This window comes from Xenopus laevis, chromosome 9_10S, assembly GCF_017654675.1.
Source record: "Xenopus laevis strain J_2021 chromosome 9_10S, Xenopus_laevis_v10.1, whole genome shotgun sequence".
Taxonomy (NCBI): domain Eukaryota; kingdom Metazoa; phylum Chordata; class Amphibia; order Anura; family Pipidae; genus Xenopus; species Xenopus laevis.
In genome coordinates, this window is record NC_054388.1 from 34,749,483 (window position 1) to 34,763,942 (window position 14,460).

At 42.8% G+C, this 14,460-nt stretch overlaps 1 long non-coding RNA gene across 1 annotated transcript in view; it reads left to right on the forward strand.

Annotated features, from left to right (window-relative positions):
* Positions 1-569: 569 nt before the first annotated feature.
* LOC121399026 overlaps positions 570-14,460 on the forward strand; it is a 48,516-nt gene continuing 34,625 nt past the window's right edge. Inside the window, exon 1 of the long non-coding RNA XR_005964689.1 lies at positions 570-775. This is a non-coding gene — a long non-coding RNA (uncharacterized LOC121399026). The remainder of the gene's footprint in view (positions 776-14,460) is intronic.

Genomic DNA, 14,460 nt, shown 5'->3' on the forward strand with positions numbered 1-14,460 from the left:
GACTCTACTCTTTTGTCCCTTCTGCATTGCTGTCCAGTATAACGTCGTCCTTTGGACTGTATATTTCACCTATATATACACTAATATATCTACTGATAGATGGGTGCATCAGGAGGAAATGTCAAAAAGACTAGAACATGTGAAGGTAAAATAAGTCCAGGACCAGATGATATTTATGGCAGGGTACTAAGTGAGTTTAACTCTTTTGGGTCTGGTGTGGTGAGAAGAGATTTGCAATATTGCTGATGTGGTGCCACTTTAAAAAGTAATCCTGTTCTCAGACTGAAAACTATAGGCCAGTTAGTCTGATATCACTGTTATACAGACTTTAGGAAAGAGTAAAAATAAATGCTTTAAAACATTGAAGGTCATAATACTATGTGTTTGTGCCAGCATAGTGTAAGCTTAATAGATCTTGCCAGATTAAAGGGGTGATGCATTTTTAGGTAACTTTTAGTATATTATAGAGTGGCCAATTCTAGTCAACTTTTCTTTTGGTCTTCATTATTTTTTTTTATACATTTTGAATTATTTTGCTTCTTCTTTTTCCTAATTCCTTCCAGCTTTTAGATGGGGGTCACTAGCAGGAACCAGTGGCGTAACTAGAGTGCGCCAGCCCCCCTTGCAAAAAAATCTCCAGAGGTGCCCTGTCGCATTCCGATCCCCATCTTCCTGCCTACGTCACATCTCGCTTCTGCTCGGCCCACGCCCGGTCCACTTCGCGGCCAGACTTTACTCACTCCTGTGCGACTTGCGTCCCCCTTCCTCGCCACAGGTAAGAGAGCGGCTGGGGAGGAAGCAGACCCCACAGTCCAGGCCCCCCTGTGATTGCGGTGTCTGCTTCCTCTATTATTACGCCACTGGCAGGAACCACGACTCTGGGATTGTAGTTGATGTGATCTACTTAAGACTTTGCTTAAAGCATTTGATACAGTACCACACAGACAGTTACTGGTTAAATCAAGGAATATTGGTCTGGAATATAATTATACTTGGATTGAGAATTGGCTGAAGGATACATTACAGAGAGTAGTAAAAAATGGCACATTTATATATTAGACCAGTGTTGTCAGTATTGGAGTACTGTCCTTACCCATTTGCTTTTTTACTTGTTTATTAATGACCTGGTGATGGACCTTGTAAGTACTGTCTTTATTTTTGCTGATGATACTTAATTGTACAAAACTATACGTTCCATGCAGGATGCTGCCTCTTTGCAGAGTCATTTGACTGATAAACGAGGTTAAACAGTTTGGTAGAAATAATATAAATGTGGCTTATAAATTAAAGTGTGTTGGGGGTACCATAGTTAAGAAGCATCTGAGGATTTTTGTAGATAACAATCTTGTAACTCGAGGCAGTGTCACTCAGTGGCCATTAAAGCAAATAAAGTTGTGTCTTGCATGAAAAAGGGCATAAACTTACTGTCATGGGAAAACGCATCAGTTAATAGTGCTGCTCCAGCTGAATTCTGCACTGAAATCCATTTTTCAAAAGAGGAAATAGATTTTGTTATATTCAATTTTAAAATCTGACACGGGGCTAGACATATTGTCAATTTCTCATCTGCCTCCAGTCATGTGACTTGTGCTTTGATAAGCTTCAATCACTCTTTACTGCTGTACTGCAAATTGGAGTGATATCATCAACCACCCCCCCATCAGTCTAACAAAAGAACAATGGGAAGGTAACCAGATAACCGCTCCCTAACACAAGATAACAGCTGCCTGGAAGATCTAAGAACAGCACTAAATAGTAAAAGCCAAATCCCACTGAGACTGATTCAGTTACATTAAAGGGATACTGTCATGGGAAAAAAAAAAAAATTCAAAATTAATCAGTTAATAGTGCTGCTCCAGCAGAATTATGCACTGAAATCCATTTCTTAAAAGAGTAAACAGATTTTTTATATTCAATTTTGAAATCTGACATGGGGCTGGACATATTGTCAATTTCCCAGCTGCCCCAAGTCATGTGACTTGTGCTCTGATAAACTTCAATCACTCTTTACTGCTGTACTGCAAGTTGGAGTGATATCACCCCCTCCCTTTTTCCCCCAGCAGCCAAACAAAAGAACAATGGGAAGGTAACCAGATAGCAGCTCCCTAAAACAAGATAACAGCTGCCTGGTAGATATAAGAAAAGCACTCAATAGTAAAAATCCATGTCCCACTGAGACACATTCAGTTACATTGAGAAGGAAAAACAGCAGCCTGCCAAAAAGCATTTCTCTCCTAAAGTGCAGGCCCAAGTCACATGACCAGGGGCAGCTGGGAAATTTACAAAATGTCTAGCCCCATGTCAGATTTCAAAATTGAATATAAAAAATATGTTTGTTCTTTTGAGAAATGGATTTCAGTGCAGAATTCTGCTGGAGCAGCACTATTAACTGATTCATTTTGAAAAAAAAAAAAATTCCCATGACAGTATCCCTTTAAATAGGAGAAATAACAGCCTGCCAGAAATTAATTCCATCCTAAAGTGCAGGCACAAGTCACATGATTGGGGCCGCTGGGAAACTGGCAAAATGTCTAGCCCCATGTCAGATTTTAAAATTGGATATAAAAAAATCTGTTTGCTCTTTTGAGAAATGGATTTCAGTGCAGAATTCTGCTGGAGCAGCACTATTAACTGATGCGTTTTGGAAAAAACATGTTTTTCCATGAGAGTATGCCTTTAAAGGATAAAAACATAATTTTGCCTCTTTATAGGTCCCTGGCAGGACTGGTATTCAAAATAGGCCCTGGCATTCCTAATACATAGAGGCCCAAACAGCCCCCACCAGCCCACTAGTCACTTTCTATGGCATCTTACAGCAGCCCCTCTGGCATTTGCCAGAACCCATAGATTGCTAGTTCGGGCCTTGTCCCTGGTAAGGTCTCATCTGGAGTATGCAGTGCAGTTTTGGGCCCCAGTCCTTAAACATTCATTAATCAACTAAACTTGGTAACGTTGATAGGAATTTTAATTATGAGGAAAGAATTTGAGGTTGGGGATGGGGTTATTTTTTTTGGAGAAAAGGCGCTTATGAGGGGACATGATTACTCTTTATAAGTACATTAGAGGACGTTATAGACATGTAGCAGGAGATCTTTTTTTTTACCATAAAAATGATCACCGCACCCTTTATTCTGTTGATGCTTTTAAGAGGGGCTTGGATGATTTCTTGGACAAGCATAAAATCCAAGGCTATTGTGATACTAAAATCTGCAATGATGAGGGTGGAAAAAAACTCCATCAAATTCATCCTTTTTCTCTATATGATCCTACCTAAGTGCTAGTTGCTCCAGAGAATGAATCCTCTTTTTACAAATCTCTTTACTGCCCCTAACTGCTCTGTGTTATCACCTGTTACTGAAATAGCAAATCTGCAAACGACCAAGTGAAACTCCGTAGCCGCAAAGTTCAGCTTTTTCCCTTTACAAAAGATATTTTACTCTCCATAGATTTTCATAGGGTCCTCCTGAAATAGATTTGTTTCCGCGCATTCTCCTGACTCCTCTTAATAAGCCACATTAAGCAGGGGCTCTCGCTGGAATGTAATTGCTCTCAGCGTCTCCCAGGGTAATTCATTAAGAAACAGATGACGATTGTCCTCATTTGATAGAATCTGCTGTGAAATTAACAGAGAGAGGGAGAGCTGGGGGAGAAAGGGAAACATCAAATCAGAGCAGCAATTACACAAGTGGATTTGACAGAGATAGTGTGTGTGTGTGTGTGTGTGTGTGCGCGCGCGAGAGGATACGGCACCTTCTTTTGTACAAGTGACACACTTAGGTTCTGCAGAATCTACTAAGCATAATAGTCCAGCCCTTTTGCATTTAAATGGCATCAATGTAGCCCACCCTTGAGTGTGCTTTCGCTGTGTATTTGATGCAGTGTGTGACCAGGCTATCTGTGCCCGGGACCCCAGTGTACCTGTGCAAATCCCGGTACCTGCTGTAGTTCAGTGCAGCAAAGGATCAATTCAGAGAGGTGATTCTTGCAGCAAAATAGCTTGTTTATTTAAAAGAAATAGTTGAAATGAAGGCATTCACAGGCACTTAGATGTCAGAGTAACAGAAACAGGACCCTCTCTTTTCAAGTAAAGTAGCACGATCAGAGTAACACACTCCTGGGTCAAATCCTCATAGGGAGTAGAGTTTTCTGCCCTGGAATAATCAGCTTGGGGTCTTGGCACCCTCACTGGTCCTCACCCACTGAGTCCCTGAGCTAGTGGTGTACACACCCGGCTGTCCTAACCCCACTACTTCTCCTCGTTGGAGTTGAAATTGCGCACTATAAACCCTGAGCCTCTCTATTGCTCCTAGAGCAACTATAACAACCACTTACTATCACTAAATAACTCTATCTTTACCACTGGTAAACCTGGAGCTGTAGTACCTCACAGTGAGGTAAGGTCCAAGGAAAGACCTTGAACACATGGGGCTAAAACCCTTTATACTGTAAAGCAGTGACACCAAGTTAGCAAACCCTGCCTAGAGTAATCCCAGTGGCAGGGTTGCAAGGTTTGCTGGTTTCCAGCCAAATTGGGCTACTAATTCCAATGTCCAGGCGGGTTTTGAAAGTACAAACTAGCTAAGGTTGTTTGGGCTACTTTTTGGGCCTTTGGATGGTTTTTACTTTGGAAACCAGCCAAAGTTTTTTCTTGCCCCAATGTGTCAAGCCTGCATCTCCCAATGCATGTTGGGTAATATAGTTTTTGTTTAACAATTTGCCGACTGCCAAGTTTTATGTAAGACTACAATATCCAGCATGCAATGGGACTGACTTATGTAAAAGGTGGGAAATACCAGATTTTGGGCTCTGTATTCTCGAATTTTCCAGTGACTTTACTCAATTTCAGATAATTTTGGGGCAAAAATCTACTGGCCACCAAAATGTCTAGAGGTTGAATTGTTTTACCAATATTTATTGAAATTGTATATGTATTCTGCCCCCCCCCGAAGGGGGAAAATGTACAAATAAGGATTATTTTCACATATATTAATTTATTTTTTAGACTTTTTTTCACTGCACATGTTGTGTCATTTTGGGCTACTTTTGAAGTGCCTCTTGGCTAGTTTTGGGCTGACTTTGGCTGGTTTTGAAAATTAGACCTGGCAACCCTGCCCAGTGGACTCAGGAAGGGAGACATAGTTGCCTGGGCATACTAAAGGACCACCTAGGTGTCCAAATACTAAGGGGGAACAGCCTGAGTAAAATACTCCCAAGTCTATACCCAAAAGCTGTTTTTTTGTATCTTGGAAGAAAATATAATCCTAAATATTGATCTTGCTGTTTATATTCCCTGCACTAATGGTTCTGACTCACCAAACAATGTACAGAAGCCAGTTTAGTAGCAGAAGAAGAAATACTGACTTTTGCCACATTGTTTCGAAAGTCAAAACGGAAAGCGATACACAGCAACTGCTTTCTGCTGCAACTGCATTTACAAAAAACTTAAAAGCCATTGGGGTATATTTATTAAGAGAGAAGTTAGAGATTGCCACAGTCCGCCACTCTCCATTCATTTCTATAGGATTTTGAAAGGCGTATTTATCAAAGGATACTCTTTTAATCCCATAGAAATGAATGGAGAGTGGCAGAATTTCACTCTAGAAGTGATCTCTAACTTCACTCTTTGATAAATATACCCCATTGACTTTTCTATAGAATATATCATGGACGTTTAAGAGAGAGGGGCAAATTCACTAAGATTCGTAGTTGCGCCAGGTGTAACTTCGCCGCACTTCGCCACACTTCGCCAGGCGTAGTTTCGCCAGCGCTTCGCAAATTCACTAAAATCCGAAGTTGCGCTCAGGGGCAGCGTAAGGTTGCGAAGTTGCGCTAGCGTTGCTTCGCTAAGTAAAGCGAAGTAACGAAAATGCGAAGTAACGCTAGCGTTCGGCGCTTCGGCGCTTAGTGAATTTGCCCCAAGGGGTCATTTACACCAAATATCCCATACATGCATTGAAAGGCAGTCCGTGAACTTCCATATAGTTGCAATTAAAGGGATCCTGTCATTGGTAAACATGTTTTTTTTCAAAACACATCAGTTAATAGTGCTATCCCAGCAGAATTCTGCACTAAAATCCATTTCTCAAAAGAGCAAACAGATTTTTTTTATATTAAATCTGACTCGGGGGTAGACATTTTGTCAATTTCCCAGCTGTCCCCAGTCATGTGACTTGTGCCTGCACTTTAGGAGAGAAATGCTTTCTGGCAGGCTGCTGTTTTTCCTTCTCAATGTAACTGAATGTGTCTCAGTGGGACATGGGTTTTTACTTTTGAGTGCTGTTCTTAGATCTACCAGGCAGTTGTTATCTTGTGTTAGGGTAGGGACACACTGGGCGATTTGGGGAGTTTTAGTCGCCTGGCGACTAATCGCCGCGACTTTTCTCCCCAAATGCCTCCCCTCGCTCTGCGCCTGGCTAAAATGAAAAATCGCCTGCGCTAATCACACGCGGCGATTCGTTTTCCGAAGTCGCCCAAGTTTCCTCGTGAGGCGACTAGTCGCGGCGATTAGTCGCCAGGCGACTAAAACTCCCCAAATCGCCCAGTGTGTCCCTACCCTTAGGGAGCTGCTATCTAGTTACCTTCCCATTGTTCTTTTGTTTGGCTGCTGGGGGGAAAAGGGGAGGGGGGTGATATAACTTGCAGTGCAGCAGTAAAGAGTGATTAAAGTTTATCAGCGCAGAAGTCACATGACTTGGGGCAGCTAGGAAATTGACAATATGTCTAGCCCCATGTCAGATTTCAAAATTGAATATCAAAACATCTGTTGAAATGGATTTCAGTGCAGAATTTTGCTGGAGCAGCACTATTAAATTTTCCCAGTACAGTATCCCTTTAACACTAATTGCTTCTTTCTGCCTCTTATTCTGCATTTGTACCTATACAGGTATGGGATCCGTTATCCAGAAAGTTCAGAATTAAGGAATGAACATCTCTCATAGACTCCATCATTATGAAATAATTCAACATTTTAAAAATGATTCCCCTTTTATCTGTTATAATAAAACAGTACCTTGTACTTGATCCAAATTAAGATAAAATTAACCCTTATTGGAAGCAGAACCAGCCTATTGGGTTTATTTAATGTTTACATGATTTTCTAGTAGACTTAAAGGAATGAAGATCCACATTACAGAAACATCCATTATCCTAAAAACCCCAGGTCTCCAGCATTCTGGATAACAGGTCCCATACCTGCATATATATAGGCACTCACAGGATTTTCACACAAAAGTCAACATGGATAAAAAGCAAAAAAGGTTTATTAATCCAATGTTTCAGTCCCACACAGAAAAAAAAAAAAAAAAAAAAAAATATATATATATATATATATATATATATATATATATATATATATATATATATATATAAAATCACTCACTAGTATATACACTAGTATAAATACAGTATAGACAGCAGTCTGCATCAATTATTGCAGTGCATTTTCACCAAAAGATAAATACCAAATAGAGCGCCCACACATCACAACTGTGATAATGCTTGAATTATGGGGAAAACTACTATATTTTGGGATAAAAACTTTTATTGTTTTTTTTTTTAAGTTGTCTTTAAAGGCCCTAATAATTGTTGATTATTTTAATTATTAATTAATTATTGGCTTCCCACAGTCACCATCGCTATAAAATGAAAGTTGAAGTCCCCCTTACACTGGGCCATTTTAATAAATAGACAAAAGTGGCAGTGGCCCAGGGCTCACCAGCAGACATTTCATCTGCTATAACTTGATCAATGTGTCCATTGAAATAACAGACCCCTCATTCTAACCAACTGGAAGAGCTCATTTACTTTTATATCAGGGCAAATATTCCTCAACAATATTTAGAAAGCAATTATTGGTGATTACTGCTTCCATCACTGCTGGTTCACAGTAGGGTGCCAACTTCAGGAAGCACATGCTATTTGTTTATTCTCTGCCTTATTCTATTAATAGAGATGGGCGAATTTGGGCTATGGAAAATTCGCAAAATGCCACCGGCATCTTGTTTTTGGCACTGCGGAATGTTTGCGGCAGTTTAACGAATGTATTCGCCCGTGGTGAATCACGGGAATTCACAGCGAATTCGCACCTGGCGAATAAATTCGCCCATCACTATTGGAATATAGTCCGACAGCTGTGGGGACCCACCAATGAGATCCATTCCCTGGGCCTGCCGGTACTGCCTGTACAGTTTACTTTATAGACTGGGTTCTCCTGTTTTCTAGGGTCTAGTGCAGGGATCCCCAACCTTTTTTACCCGTGAGCAACATTCAAAAATAAAAAGAGTTGGGGAGCAACACAGGCATGCAAAAAGTTCCTGGGGTGCCAAATAAGGGCTGTGATTGGCTATTTGATAGCCCCTATGTGGACTGGCAGCCTACAAGAGACTCTATTTGGCAGTGCATCTGGTTTTTATACAACCAAAACTTGCCTCCAAGCCTGGAATTCAAAAATAAGCAGCTGTTTTGAGGCCACTGAGAGCAACATTGAAGGGGTTGGGGAGCAACATGTTGCTCACGAGCTACTGGTTTTGGATCACTGGACTCTAGTGCTTGTGGTGCAACTATGGATAATTCTTTCTTTATATAGCAAGTATATATATATATATAGCACCACCCACGGCCATAACGGAATCCAGAATGCAGAGGGGGAAACCCAGAAGGTGACAATTGCAATCTACATTTTTACACATAACTGCAGGAAATAATGACACAGGATATACTTATCAAGGTATATCCTTTGTCTTAGAAACAGATCTAATTGTGGGAAAAGTGTTTGTTGTTTTAAAGTGCAGTGGGTTTTGTTTGCCTTCGGTGAATTATCGCGGCCTCTGCTACACGACAAATATGACTGTTGACTTTCTCTGTGATGAATGGAGCCTGGTGCATATGGTTGCCACCTAGCCGGTATTTTATTTAAAAATGATGGTTGATCCCAATGTTATTAATAGGGAAAAAAGATAAATATATAGGAAGGCCGGTATTTTTTTCTAGTGGCAACCCTACTGCCACATACTGACCTCATGTCTCAGGGCTATCATGATAGAATAAATGGAATAAATGTTCTATAATATAATATATAGCGCGGATCTCTATGCCCGAACGGAAAGGGCACCTCTCCTTGTAGCATCAGTTCTGCCTCAAATTACATGCCAGCTTCAGCAAATGATTTATATGAATGCCTTTATAAACCCAGAGTTGGCATTAGAAAGGCAGAAGAGACTTGAGTTCCCCTTTGGCTGTGAGATGGTTAAACCTGTCAGTTTCTCACCAAAGGGGGGGAGAGTGAAAAAAAGTCATTTCTTTTAAAATTGAAAAATTGTAGAGGCTTCTGATAAGATATTATGTGTAAAAAGTTGCACATAAATTTCTACCTGTCATCTCCCACTGTGGGACGTAAGCCAGCAGCGCAGCCAGAGGCGAATCTGATCACTTTAGTATAGATTGTGTGAGGCTCACTATTAAACTCTCGGGCTGCCAGATTAGCGCTAACTCATTGAGGCTTTAAGGAATTACTGCAGCTAATATCGGCCGAGCAGAATTGTTCTACCGGGAAAATACATCTTTATTGCTGAGAAATGGTGGACGCAATGTATTCTTCCTCCATAATCTCCTTGCATGCTCCCTATTCGGACTTTCCACTTAGGATATTATTCCTATTCCTCCCAAATCTCCTCCAACTGTTCCTCTCCAGTCTCCTGCTGTGAGTTGCCTGGGTAGCAAGAGGTGGGAAATATTAGAAATATATAAAGGGGTGATATTAAACCAATAAAAGAGATACCAATAATTTTCTTATATATTTTGACATTTGTTTTTTTTTAAAAGTTTTTATTTTTCAATTTCAAAAAACCAAAAAAAAGGGAGGGGGGGGGGTACAGAAGGAAAGAGGGGAGGGGGGATTCCAGGTACAAACAAATCGCAAGAGGTATCACATCACACAACCATTCTCACAGACAATTTGCAAGTCACATCAGTGCATTAGAGAAGAGGTTGGGTACAATCAGCTGAGTTCCAGCAACCATGGTATACATTAAGAATTGGCCTATGTCCACTCATCCCAAATCTTCCCATACTTGCTCGGGCACCCTCTAGCTAGATACGTCAGTTGTATGAGTGGGAGATGCTTGTTAATTAGGTCTAGCCAGAATCGAAGGGAAGGTGGTTGCGGATCCATCCATTTCATAAGTAAAGCTTTTCTCGCATAAAACAGCAAGGATCTCCACAGATCCCTTTTGGCATTTATCGGGACAACATCGTCTATCACCCCTAGTATACAGACTTGCGGAGACATTATCTTGGGGAAGGTAGTTTTGTCTTGTATGTGGGACATAACTCTATTCCAGTAGTTACTGATTTGAGGACAGTTCCACAGCATATGTATGTAGTCAGCCTCGTGTTGGCGACATTTTGGGCAATAGGACTTGGCCACATCTCCCATGCGGCTTAGGCGTAATGGTGTTATATGAATCCTGTGTAATATCTTAAATTGGATTAGCCTGTCTCTAGTGGCAATAAGATACTGGTACGCTTTATCCGTACATTCCTCCCACTCTTCCATTGTCAAAGTGGGGATATCTACGTGCCAAGCCACATATGCTTTGGCGAATGGTGAGGGAAGTGTAGACAGCAATTTCGCATACAGATTGGCAACCATTTTCTTCCGGTCTGGCGACTTTAGGGTCTCTAAGAAGGGAGACGTGACCAAGTCCACTCTAGATGATGCAAATTGTGTAATAAAGGTATGCCTAAATTGTAGGTATACCAGGGGGTGAACATGGACCCCAGGGTGATTCAGTAAGAATTGGTCTCTGGTGAGCAACTGCCCATCCGGTGCCGCATCTCCCAAAGTTTTGATTCCGGCTCTGGGCAAATTCATATAAGGCAAGATCTGGTGAAAGTGGGGGAGGTGTGAGTTACCCCAAAGGGGTAGATCCGGTGTGAGTAGTGGGTTTTTCAGGCGTGTAAGTCGTAGAAGCGCTATCCAGACCTTGTGTGGGGTGGTGAGAATAGGGTGTCGTACTCTCAGGTCTGCTATTCTCCTATATATTATATATTTTAAGGTTTCAGCTGAGCCCGCTAGGGTGGCTTGTAGTTGAAAATTGGGGTTATTGGGGTCCAGCACGAACCACCAGCTTAAATAATATAGTTGGGAGGCTAAAAAATAAAAATACAAGTCTGGGAAACCCAGTCCTCCTTCACTAATTGGGGCCCTTAGCTTAGATCTGGCAAATCTCGGAGACTTGTTACCCCATATGAACGAGGATTGCATCTGTTCAATATGTCGGAATACTGGTTTGGGGATATATACAGGTGAGTTATGGAGGATGTACAAAAACTTTGGCAGATACACCATTTTGATCAGGTTGATCCTCCCCCATATAGTTAGGGGAAGATTCCCCCACTGCTTAAGTTTGAGCGCCATCGTGTCCGTGATTGAGATTGAGCTCGGTGTATTTAGCACTATCCCTTGAAATAGTAATGCCCAGGTATTTGAAGGAGCTTACCCATTCCAGAGGGGAGGGGGGGTAGTTAACGGGGTCCATGCCGTCATCTATCGGGAAAATGCTGTATTTCTCCCAGTTCATGCGCAGGCCTGAAAAGCCTCCAAATGCGTCTATAATTGCTAACGTAGACTGTAGCGAGGGGCCAGGGTCATTTAGGTACAATAACACATCATCAGCATACAGAGAGATACGCTCCTCCACCCTTCCTAGCTGCAAACCTTCAATACTGTAAGCAGTGCGTATTAAAATAGCCATTGGTTCTATCGCCAGAGCGAACAGTAGTGGCGAGAGGGGGCAGCCCTGGCGGGTACCACGACTCAGCTGAAAAGTACAGGATAATACATTATTGATACTAATGCGGGCCTGGGGGTTTTGATACAGGAGCCGCATCCACGAAATAAACTGGTCGTCTAGGCCGAATCTCGCCATTACTTCCCACAGGTATCACCACTCGACCGAGTCGAAGGCTTTGGCCGCATCTAAAGAGACTACCACCCTAGAGCCCACTACCCTGTGTTTTGCTAGTATATTAGTATACAGTCTCCTGACATTAATATCCGTCGATTTCTCTGGCATAAATCCAGACTGATCCGGGTGTATTATTTCAGTGATAACCTGTTTCAGCCTATTAGCCAGTATTTTGGCCATAATTTTAGTGTCTACATTAAGTAGGGAAATCGGCCTGTATGATCCTGGAAGCATCGGGTCCTTACCCTCTTTATGGATTACTACTATCGTGGCCTCGTGATAAGATTGCGGAAGGGAACCTCGGGCTATCGCATCACCAATGGTTTTGTGCATGTGTGGAGCTATGACATCTGTATGAAGTTTGTACCATTCTGCCGGATAGCCATCAGGACCTGGTGCCTTGTTTGCAGGCATAGAGTTAATGGCCAGGGAAATTTCACCCACAGTGATTGGGGCATTTAGTACTGCTCTCAGGTCATGTGGGAGCCTCGGGATGGGTATATTGTCTAGATACCTATTCAATTGGGAGTGGTCGGTAGTGGTTCGTGTGGTATATATGTCCTGATAATAAGTGGAGAACACTGCAGCAATGCTATGAGGATCTGTGGCTATATTACCAGTCGCCATCCGGGTTCTAGGAACCGCCATAGAGACAGAGTGTGTGTTAGCCAGATAGGCCAATAGCTTCCCATTTTTTTCCCCCTTGTCAAATGTGCGTTGGGTGGCATACAACATTTTCTTCCTAGTCGCTTTAATGCGGGCTCTTTCCAGTTCAGCCTGTGCTGTTTTATACACCTGAAGATTGGCAGGAGAGGGGTCTGCTATATACTGGGACTCAGCCCTAGCGGAAGAGTTTTGCGTTGTTTGGATTTCTTCCGCAGCTTTGGCCCTAGCACCCGCTATGGCACTGATAAGGGTACCCCTCATTGTAGCTTTGAAGGCATCCCATACTACAGGAGGGGCTGTGGACTCATCGTTTAAGGCCCAGTAGTCTGCTACAGCTTGAGCTGATGACTCCGCTACTGTGTCATTGGTTAACCATAGTGGGGACAATCTCCAGGGTTTGGCTACTCTGGGTGAGAGCAATCCTAGGGTGATAAGTAGGGGGGCATGATCGGAGACACCACGGGGTAAATAATGTGCTGTACGCACACATGGTAATAGGTCAGTGGAAACTAGGGCCAGGTCTATCCTGGACATGTTATTGTGCGCAGCAGAGTAGCATGAGAACGTTCTCTCACCCGGGTTTTTCCAGCGCCATATGTCAGTTAGTTGCATGGCCTCTGCCCATTGTGACAGTTTGCTATTATGCGGTGAGGTGATGTTGAGCCTGTCCTTATCCGCCTCCATTGTGGCATTGAAATCTCCCATTATACATAGGGGCGCTATCGGGTGTCTAGCCAGGGTAGTAAACAATAGGTCTAACAGTGAAGGTGCCAGCGGTGGGGGGGCATACAAGCTAATTAGGTTAATAGGTTTGTTCGCTATAAGTAGGGACAGTATAACAAACCTACCATACCGGTCTGTAGTTAGATGAAGTAGCTCAGAGGGGAGATTCTTCCTAATTAGGATTGAGGTGCCCCTAGCGTGTGTGGAGAAGGTGGAGTTATACATCCGCGCCACCCAGGGCCTTTTCAGGGCCAACAACCGCTGCCCCTCCAAATGTGTCTCCTGTAACATTAAAATATGGGGCGAGTGCTTCCGAACGTAATCGAACACCAGGGCACGCTTAAACCTCGTATTTAAACCCCTAACATTCCAACTCATAATACTAAGTGACTCCATCGCAAATTGTAGTAGAATTAGTGACATCAGGTAGCGATGTACCAAAAAGAGACTGTGTACCTGCAAGAGGGGGCGGGAACGGGGTTGGGGGGTAACCTAAAGAAAAACTACTTACATTCCCGTCTAACTTCCTTCCTGCCGGGGCAGGTCTCTGATCCCATAACTAATTTACTTAACTTGATTACAGAGAGTGGTCAGTTGGGTCTAACCAGCTTCCGCTATAATATTAGGCTAACTTTGGGTGACCATATCAGTTCCCATAACATTATACCTGTGGACTGCCTACTCGTGGAAAGACTATAGCCCTTAGTAAGGGGTCAGAACCCCACCTCCAGCCTACCCGGAGACAAAATTCCCCTTTGTGTTCCCCCTATCACCGTAATAAACAGGTCATTTTGCACAACAATCTAGCCAGCAGTATAAGTAGTTAGAAGTAGGCAAACAGTAAGAACAACAACAAGATACAAGACATATACTTGCGGTGTGCAAGCTCCCGGGGACCGTCTGCAGAGGCGTCTGGGTTCCGCCAATGTCCTAAAGCAAGGGCGAAACAGGGGGCGCCGGATCGCTCAGAGATCTTGGTCGCGACCCTCAAGTGCACCTGCATCGCCCCCACCCACATATTGGTGTGCAATGTCCTCACAATATAATCCACAGTCCCAAGCGTCGTCCCAACCTATTAAAGCGAAAGGATCTGGCAGTCCTGCGC